This window comes from Somniosus microcephalus, chromosome 33, assembly GCF_052327205.1.
Source record: "Somniosus microcephalus isolate GS21.2 chromosome 33, FLI_Smic_1.0, whole genome shotgun sequence".
Classification (NCBI taxonomy): Eukaryota; Metazoa; Chordata; class Chondrichthyes; order Squaliformes; family Somniosidae; genus Somniosus; species Somniosus microcephalus.
Genome location: NC_141019.1, coordinates 3,899,288 through 3,908,537, shown reverse-complemented (window position 1 = coordinate 3,908,537; position 9,250 = coordinate 3,899,288).

Below are 9,250 nucleotides of genomic sequence, written 5' to 3'. Positions count from 1 at the left end.
CTGCGTTTCCTACATTACAACAGTGACTACACTTCAAAAAAGTACTTCATTGGCTGTAAAGCGCTTTTTGAGACATTCTGTGGTCGTGAAATGCGCTATATAAATGCAAGTCCTTTTTTTAATGACCTAACCCTGGCCTACCTACCTTGTCACCTGCTTCCTTCATATTTGATTCATTGAGGCAAACGAATAGAAACAATCTGAGGCAGTCCTGCAATAATGTACCTGTTCTCTCTTATCTCAGATAATGTTCCCGCTAATTTTCACGCATGCGTGGTTTTTCAATTGAGAAACCGGCAAGCGGCCTGCGCGGGAGTTTCAGACAGCAGCTAAACAGGAACATTGCTCGTAGATCCTGCATTGGTAGGTGCATGTCAGATTCTGACAGGAATTCCCTCAGTTTCTCACTTCTCCTTCTTTGCAGGAAACACTTTAACACCGACAGCCTCGTGCTCTGGAAATGAAGCCCATGTCGATATAACCAATTCTACGACCGCAACAACAACTTGCATTCATATAACGTAGTTAAATGTCCCAGTGCGCTTCACAGGAGCGATTATCAAACAGAATTTGACACCGAGCCACATAAGGAGATATTAGGACGGGGGACCAAAATGATGTAGAGTGACACTTGTGCTAAACTTCTTACCACCTCACCTGAGATATAAACAGAACAGAAATCGACCCTGGGATCTGCATGGTCTGAATAGTTCAGTACCACACTGGGCAGTGCTTTTACCAAATGAGTCAGCAATGGAGCTCTTATCATTTCCCCTCAATAACCTACAGCACACCTTTTACTGAATTTAATTACAAACCGGCCCAATAACTGGTGACATTGTAATGCAAAATTAAATTGTTCGTGAACTACTAATAATTTGTTGATTGACTTAATCAGCTGTTTCTTCGAAATGTCTTTATAAAAGTATTAAAAAATGCCTTTTCTCTTTCCTTGTCTCCAGCATGCGTCCAGTCAGGAAGCCCCTTTGCTGCCTTTTGCTTGTGACTTTGCCCCTGGGAATTTTCTTCCTTTGTCTCTGGTCCCTGAAGCCTTACCATGTTGTGGATGTGAAGTACCGAATTCCCAGTATTTCGGACAGCCTTCTGGAACATGGACTTTGGGAGCCTTCTGAGAAATATGCCCACATATCCTTCAAAGTGAAAGAGATAGTGGCCGGGTGAGTCTCTCTATACTGCTTCAGTGATAGATGTGATGTCCCTTTTGTGGGTCAGCCTTGGCGCCACTTTAACCCATTCACCAGCGTGAGCCTCCCCGGCAACACTAATTCTGATCGACTACCGCCCTGAGGTTTATTTAAAAAAAAAAAAATGTCTTGCCTTTTACAAATTAAATCATTGAAAGACTGAGGCCTAGAATTTCAGTGGTGTTAGCGCCCACTTAGCGCCGAAAGAGGTCTTTAGCGCCGGCGCTGTTGGTAGCCTGGAATTCAGTGTAGCGCAAATGGTGGCATTAGCCGGTAGCGCTGCGCCGGCACCGATGACGTCATCGGTGTGCGCAGCGCCCCGGTTCCAACGCAATTCCGGCCCAACGCCCAAATTCACTTGCCGCCGCCTCACCTGTAGCGGGCGCAAGGAGCGTTTGTAAAACGGGGCCTTGCAGCTCCGAAAGGCCGGGGCGTAAAGGTGGAGGTGCGGCCGTCCACTTTCACGGCGGCCGCTTGGCCGCTCCTTCCTCCCCGGACTCCCACACCACCCCCCCGCGGCATTGGTGTCTGACCCCCGCGAGCCCGGCACTTCTCCGTGGTGCCGGGCTCATTTGCCGGGGGAATCCAGCGGCGATCTCACGGCTGCAGGCAGCTCCTCCTTAAGAGAAGGAGGAGGCCTGCAGTACCCCAGCCTGCTGCACCGCATCGGGTGGCGCAGCGGCAGCTGGACGCCTGAAACTGACTTTCAGCGCCCCAAGCGAGGCGGCCAAACCCTGCAATAGCGCCCGCCTCCCTCTTGGGGCGCTGCAACTGAATTTCAGGCGGGCGCTACGGGAATTTGGGCGAGCGCTAAATTTCGGGCGCTAAAGACCTGGCGCGGCGATAGCGAAATTCTAGGCCTGAATCTTCCCTTTGACCATTGAAGGTTCAGAGAGTGAGCCGATCCAATCCAAGCAGATTTGAGCAGTGCTGAGCATCAGGTAGCAATGATGGTGGCCATCTCATTGGGGCAACTGGCTTGGGTTGCCCAAGCCCACGAACACGAGCATGCTGACTTAGCATATAAGGACACAGGTTTACAATTAATGGGGGTAACTTTGGGCAATTGAAGTCATTGGAAAGTGGGTGGTGGAGGCAGATTCAATTATGGCTTTCAAAAGTATCTGAAGGAAAGAAATTTGCAGGGCTACGGGGAAAGGGCGGGGGAGTGGGACTAGCTGAAGTGCTCTTGCAGAGAGCCGGCACGGGCTCGACAGGCCGAATGGCCTCCTTCTGTGCTGTAACCGTTCTATGATTCTGTTTTATGAAATTAAAACAGAAGAGGTGGATAACGGGCGGCTGATCCAATATCGCCCCGTTTTACACTATGGCCCAAAGTCGAAATGACCCCCGACAAGTCTCAATTGAGACTAGAGATGAGAAGAAACATGTTGCCACCATATAATTATGGATCTGTGGGGCTGGGTCACATATAAAGCAGTTAAGGCTGTGATGATTAACTCCTTCAAAAAGGAGTTGGGTAACTATCTGGTTGGGAATAGGATTGCTGGTTATAGGAATGGTATAGACTGAGATGAGAAATATCCGTCTAGGTGCATTGGCTCCTGTATTGCTGGGGTAGCGGGTGGAAAGAAATGTTGGGGCTGATTTTCCTCTACCTAATGCCCTGGATGTGTCAGTTTATGTTATCTTGTGTACCTCTATAAGGGCACCTCTTCGTCATATCCTTTCAAGGCCATCATTTTCTAACCTTTCCTAATAACTCAGTCCCTTTGACACGAGTGAACAGAATCGAGGCCCAACTTTTCCCCAGCTCCAGGGCTTGGATGCTTCCCTGGTGCCTCGATGATCAGGTGAGTTTGCCCCATTGAGTTAGTCAGTGTTCATGGTTTAAGCCAGAGTATATTAAAAAAATTGCAGTGAGAGAAAAAAGTGTCATATTGAAGAGGATGAGGCTGTCACCAAAATGATGGCCAAGCAGCATTTTACTTTGAGGACCATTTTATGCTCATCTTAGCTACATTGAACTGGGCCATGGCTGTCCCAAAACCCATTTCCTTTAGGATCCTCACAGCATTCCCAAAGAGGAGCCTTTCATCTCAGTGGTAAATAGTTCAATATCTTTCATTGGACCAACATGACCCATTAGAATAAACATAACCTTCTTGCAGTAATATTTGAAGAGATGTACATAATTTAATTTCTTAATGACTGCCTTTGCTTACACTGGGCCCCCCAGCAGCTTGGGAAATGCAAGCTGATAGAGGAATCTGATATTTGAGTTATGATGTATTCTATATTTGAGTTGATATATTCTATATTTGAGTTAATATATTCTATACTTGAGTTCTGAGATATTCTGTATTTGAATTATGAGATATTCCATAATTTAGTTCTGAGATATTCCATAATTTAGTTCTGAGATATTCTATATTTGAGTTTTGAGATATTCTATATTTGAGTTCTGAGATTCTATATTTGAGTTCTGAGATATTCTATATTTGAGTTATGAGATTCTATATTTGAGTTATGAGATATTCTATATTTGAGTTATGAGATATTCTATATTTGAGTTATGAGATTCTATATTTGAGTTATGAGATATTCTATATTTGAGTTCTGAGATTCTATATTTGAGTTCTGAGATTCTATATTTGAGTTCTGAGATTCTATATTTGAGTTATGAGATTCTATATTTGAGTTCTGAGATATTCTATATTTGAGTTCTGAGTATTCTATATTTGAGTTGTGATATTCTATATTTGAGTTATGAGATTCTATATTTGAGTTATGAGATTCTATATTTGAGTTCTGAGATATTCTATATTTGAGTTATGAGATTCTATATTTGAGTTATGAGATATTCTATATTTGAGTTCTGAGATATTCTATATTTGAGTTACGAGATTCTATATTTGAGTTATGAGATTGTATATTTGAGTTCTGAGATTCTATATTTGAGTTCTGAGATATTCTATATTTGAGTTCTGAGATATTCTATATTTGAGTTCTGAGACATTCTATATTTGAGTTCTAAGATATTCTATATTTGAGTCCTGAGATATTCTGTGTTTGAGTTCTGAGTAATTCTATATTTGACTTCTGAGATATTCTATATTTGAGTTCTGATATCTATCTATCTATCTATATATAAATCGGTACTTCTGTCTGTCATTCTGTCTGTCTGTCTTTCTGTCATTCTGTCATTCTGTCATTCTGTCATTCTGTCTGTCATCGCCTGTGCGTCTGTCGGGCTATGCGCTCGAAAGTTACAGGGCGTACCTACGCGCGCGTTACCTCCAAAGAAAGCTTACGCTTCCGAGACGGTTTTAAGCGTATTTACGTGTCGGCCAGGCTAAAATCGCACCCGCGGTATCCCAAAAACCTTCAACGTTCCGCTCATTAGCATCTCATTATCCGCTCATTAGCGACAGAGTGACCTCGAGGTCGACCAATCGTACGGCGGCTTGCTGCCGCGTGCGGCCGGGCCCTCCTACGGTCGAGTGACGGGACGATTGACCAATCCTACGCTTTGGTGACCTGACGGTCGACCAATCGGTGCGTGTGTGGGCGGGCCTTATCGTTCTGAACCGAGGTGAGTCGCCGCCATCTTGCTTCCGTTCTTTTTCCTGCTTTCTGCGTCTTTCTTTTCAAATATACATTTCCAGCAAAATAAAATTGAATTTATTAAATTGTTTAAAAAAAAACTTCATTCATTTGTAAATATTTTTTCTAACCTCAACATTCTTTTTGCTACCTTTCCCCGTTTTTTTGTTAGGCCCTGAAAGCCTGGGCCTTTCTTGCCCAGCCAGGCCCGAGCTAGGGCTTCTGCTAAGCTCCTCACCACCCACCACCCCCCCCCACGCGTCACGTTACCCGGGGCAACGGCGTCAGCCACGAGGGTCAGGGTGCGCGCGCAGCAGGAGCAGGTGAGACGCGGCGTCTCTGTTCCGCGCTCGGCTCGGGCGGGGGGGGGCGGGGCTAGGCCACCGGCCGTCTCTCAGAGCCGCAATCGGGCTCGGCCAGGGGGGGGCGGGGCTCGGCCGCCGGCTGTCTCTCAGAGCCGCAAACGGGCTCGGCCGGGGGGGGGGGGGCGGGGCTCGGCCGCCTGCCGTCTCTCAGAGCCGCAATCGGGCTCAGCCGGGGGGGGGGGGGCGGCGGGGCTCGGCCGCCTGCTGTCTCTCAGAGCCGCAATCGGGCTCGGCCGGGGGGGGCGGGGCTCGGAGAGCGGGGCTCTCGGCCTGGCCCCCCCCCCGCCCCCCCTTCCGCCCCCCCCTTCCCCCCCCGCCCCCCCCCCCCCCTTGCCCTTCCCGCCCCCCCCTTCCCCCCTTCCCCCCCGCCCCCTCCCTTCCCCCCTCCCTTTCCCCCCTCCCTTCCCTTCCCCCCCTCCCTTCCCCCCCTTCCCCCCCGCCCCTTCCCCCCCGCGCCCTCCCTTCCCCCCCGCCCTCCTTTCCCCCCCCGCTCTCTTCCCCCCACCCGCTCTCTCTCTTCCCCCCAGTCGCTCTCTCTCTTCCCCCCAGTCGCTCTCTCTCTATCCCCCAGTCGCTCTCTCTTTTCCCCCCCAGTCGCGCTCTCTCTCTCTTTCCCCCACCCCCCCAGTCGCTCTCTCTCTCTCTCTTCCAACAACAACATGCCCTCGAAAAAGCCTCGGCACCGCCGGGCACTTCAGCTAGTATTCTATAATTGAGTTCAGAGAGATTCTATATTTCAGTTATGAGATTCTATATTTGAGTTATGATATATTCTATATTTGAGTTATGAGATATTCTATATTTCAGTTATGAGATTCTATATTTGAGTTATGATATATTCTATATTTGAGTTATGAGATATTCTATATTTGAGTTATGAGATTCTATATTTGAGTTATGATATTCTATATTTGAGTTCTGAGTAATTCTATATTTGACTTCTGAGATATTCTATATTTGAGTTCTGATATATATTCTATAATAATTGAGTTCAGAGAGATTCTATATTTGAGTTCTGAGATTCTATATTTGAGTTCTGAGATTCTATATTTGAGTTATGATATCTATATATATAAATCGGTACATCTGTCCTTCTGTCCTTCTGTCTGTCTGTCTGTCTGCCATCGCGTGTGCGCCTGGGCGGTATGCGCTCGAAAGTTACAGGGCGTACCTACGCGTGCGTGACCTCCAAAGAAAGCTTACGCTTCCGAGACGGTTTTAAGCATATTTACGTTTCGGCCGGGCTAAAATCGCGCCCGCGGTATCCCAAAAACCTTCAACGTTCCGCTCATTAGCACCTCATTATCCGCTCATTAGCGACAGAGGTGACCTCGAGGTCGACCAATCGTACGGCGGCTTGCTGCCGCATGCGGCCGGGCCAATCGGTGCGTGTGTGGCCGGGCCTTATCGTTCTGAACCGAGGTGAGTCGCCGCCATCTTGCTTCCATTCTTTTTCCTGCTTTCTGCGTCTTTCTTTTCAAATATACATTTCCACCAAAATAAAATTGAATTTACTAAATTGTTTTTAAAAAAATCACTCATTTGTAAACCTAACCTGAACATTCTTTTTCCTACCTTTCCCCGTTTTTTTCTTAGGCCCTCAAAGCCTGCGCCTTTTCTCCAGCCAGTCCCGAGCTAGGCACCTCCCGGCCCCACTCGAAGGCTGGAGGGCCGAGCCTCAGCCCAGCGCCGCTAGGGTGCGCGCGCAGCAGGAGCTGAGACGCGGCGTCTCTCTCTGGCTCGGCCGGGGGGCGGGCTTGCTGAGCGTCAAGCGTTACTCTGGCAACCGGGGCCCGCCGGCCGTCTCGCACAGCCGCAATCGGCGGTCTTCACCTCGGGGGGGAGGCCGCGACCCTCGGGGGGGGCGCGACCCTCGGGGGGGGAGGCCGCGCGCGCAGCAGGAGCAGCTGAGACGTGGCGTCTCTCTGGCTCGGCCGGGGGGCGGGGCTTGGTCAGCGTCATGGTTACCCTGGCAACCGGGCCCTCCAGCTGTCTCGCACAGCCGCAATGTTGAAGCCAGCTCGGGAGGCCGGTGCTCGGAAGATCGCGCCTCCGGAGTTCGGTGCTTGGTTGGTGGGGGGGGGGCGAGCCTCGGGGGTGGGTGGGTGGTGGGCGAACCTCGGGGGTGGGGGTGGGTGGTGGGCGAGCCTCGGGGGTGGGGGTGGGGGTGGGGGTGCGAGTCTTGGGGGGGCCAATCTCTGGAGTTCGGGGGGTGGGGATCAGGGGGCTCGGGAGTTTGGGGGGACGGGGATCAGGGGGCTCGTGGACTCTCCCCCTTCCCCTCCCCCTCCCCCCTCCTCTCTCCTCCTCCCTCCTGCCCCCCTCCTCCCCTCCCTCCCCCCGCCCCTTCTTCCCCCCCCCTCCTCTCTCCTCCTCCCCCCTCCCCTCCCCCTCCCTCCCCCCCCGCCCTCCCCTCCTCCCCTCCCCCCCGCCCTCCCTCTCTTCCCCCCAGTCACACTCTCTCTTCCCCCCAGTCGCTCTCCTTCTCTCTTCCAACAACAACATGCCCTCGAAAAAGCCTCGGCACCGCCGGGCACTTCAGCTAGTCTATATATATAAATCGGTCGATCTGTCTGTCTGTCTGTCACTCTGTCTGTCATCGCGTGTGCGTCTGTCGGGCTATGCGCTCGAAAGTTACAGGGCGTACCTACGCGCGCGTTACCTCCAAAGAAAGCTTACGCTTCCGAGACGGTTTTAAGCGTATTTACGTTTCGGCCGGGCTAAAATCGCGCCCGCGGTATCCCAAAAACCTTCAACATTCTGCTCATTAGCATCTCATTATCCGCTCATTAGCGACAGAGTGACCTCGAGGTCGACCAATCGTACGGCGGCTTGCTGCCGCGTGCGGCCGGGCCCTCCTACGGTCGAGTGACGGGATGATTGACCAATCCTACGCTTTGGTGACCTGACGGTCGACCAATCGGTGCGTGTGTGGGCGGGCCTTATCATTCTGAACCGAGGTGAGTCGCCGCCATCTTGCTTCCATTCTTTTTCCTGCTTTCTGCGTCTTTCTTTTCAAATATACATTTCCACCAAATAAAATTGAATTTATTAAATTGTTTTTAAAAAATCACTCATTTGTAAACCTAACCTGAACATTCTTTTTCCTACCTTTCCCCGTTTTTTTCTTAGGCCTCAAAGCCTGCGCCTTTCTTGCCCAGCCAGGCCCGAGCTAGGTGATTGCGCTTCTGCTAAGCTCCTCACCCCCCACCCCCCCCCGCCGTGTCACTTTACCCAGGGCAACGGCGTCAGCCACGAGGGTCAGGGTGCGCGCGCAGCAGGAGCAGGTGAGACACGGTGTCTCTGTTCCGCGCTCGGCGGGGGGGGGCGGGGCTCGGCCGCATGCCGTCTCGCAGAGCCGCAATCGGGCTCTTCCGGGGGGGGGGCGGGGCTCGGAGAGCGGGGCTCTCGGCCAGGGGGGGCGGGGCTCGGAGAGCGGGGCTCTTGGCCTGGGCCCCCCCCGCCTCTTCCCCCCCTTCCGCCCTCCCCTTCCGCCGCCCCCCTTCCCCCCCCGCGCCTTCCCCCCCGCCCCTTCCCCCCCACTTCCCCCCCCTCCCTTTCCCCCCGCCCTCCCTTCCCCCCCGCTCTCTTCCCCCCCACCCGCGCTCTCTCTTCCCCCCAGTCGCTCTCTCTCTTCCCCCCAGTCGCTCTCTCTCTACCCCCCAGTCGCTCTCTCTCTTCCCCCCCAAGTCGCGCTCCTCTCTCTCTCTTCTCTCCCCCACCCCTCAGTCGCTCTCTCTCTCTCCTCTCTTCCAACAACAACATGCCCTCGAAAAAGCTCGGCACCGCCGGGCACTTCAGCTAGTCTATATATATAAATCGGTACTTCTGTCATTCTGTCTGTCATTCTGTCTGTCATCGTGTGTGCGTCTGGCGGGCTATGCGCTCGAAAGTTACAGGGCGTACCTACGCGCGCGTTACCTCCAAAGAAAGCTTACGCTTCCGAGACGGTTTTAAGCGTATTTACGTTTCGGCCGGGCTAAAATCGCGCCCGCGGTATCCCAAAAACCTTCAACATTCTGCTCATTAGCATCTCATTATCCGCTCATTAGCGACAGAGTGACCTCGAGGTCGACCAATCGTACGGCGGCTTGCTGCCGCGTGCGGCCGGGC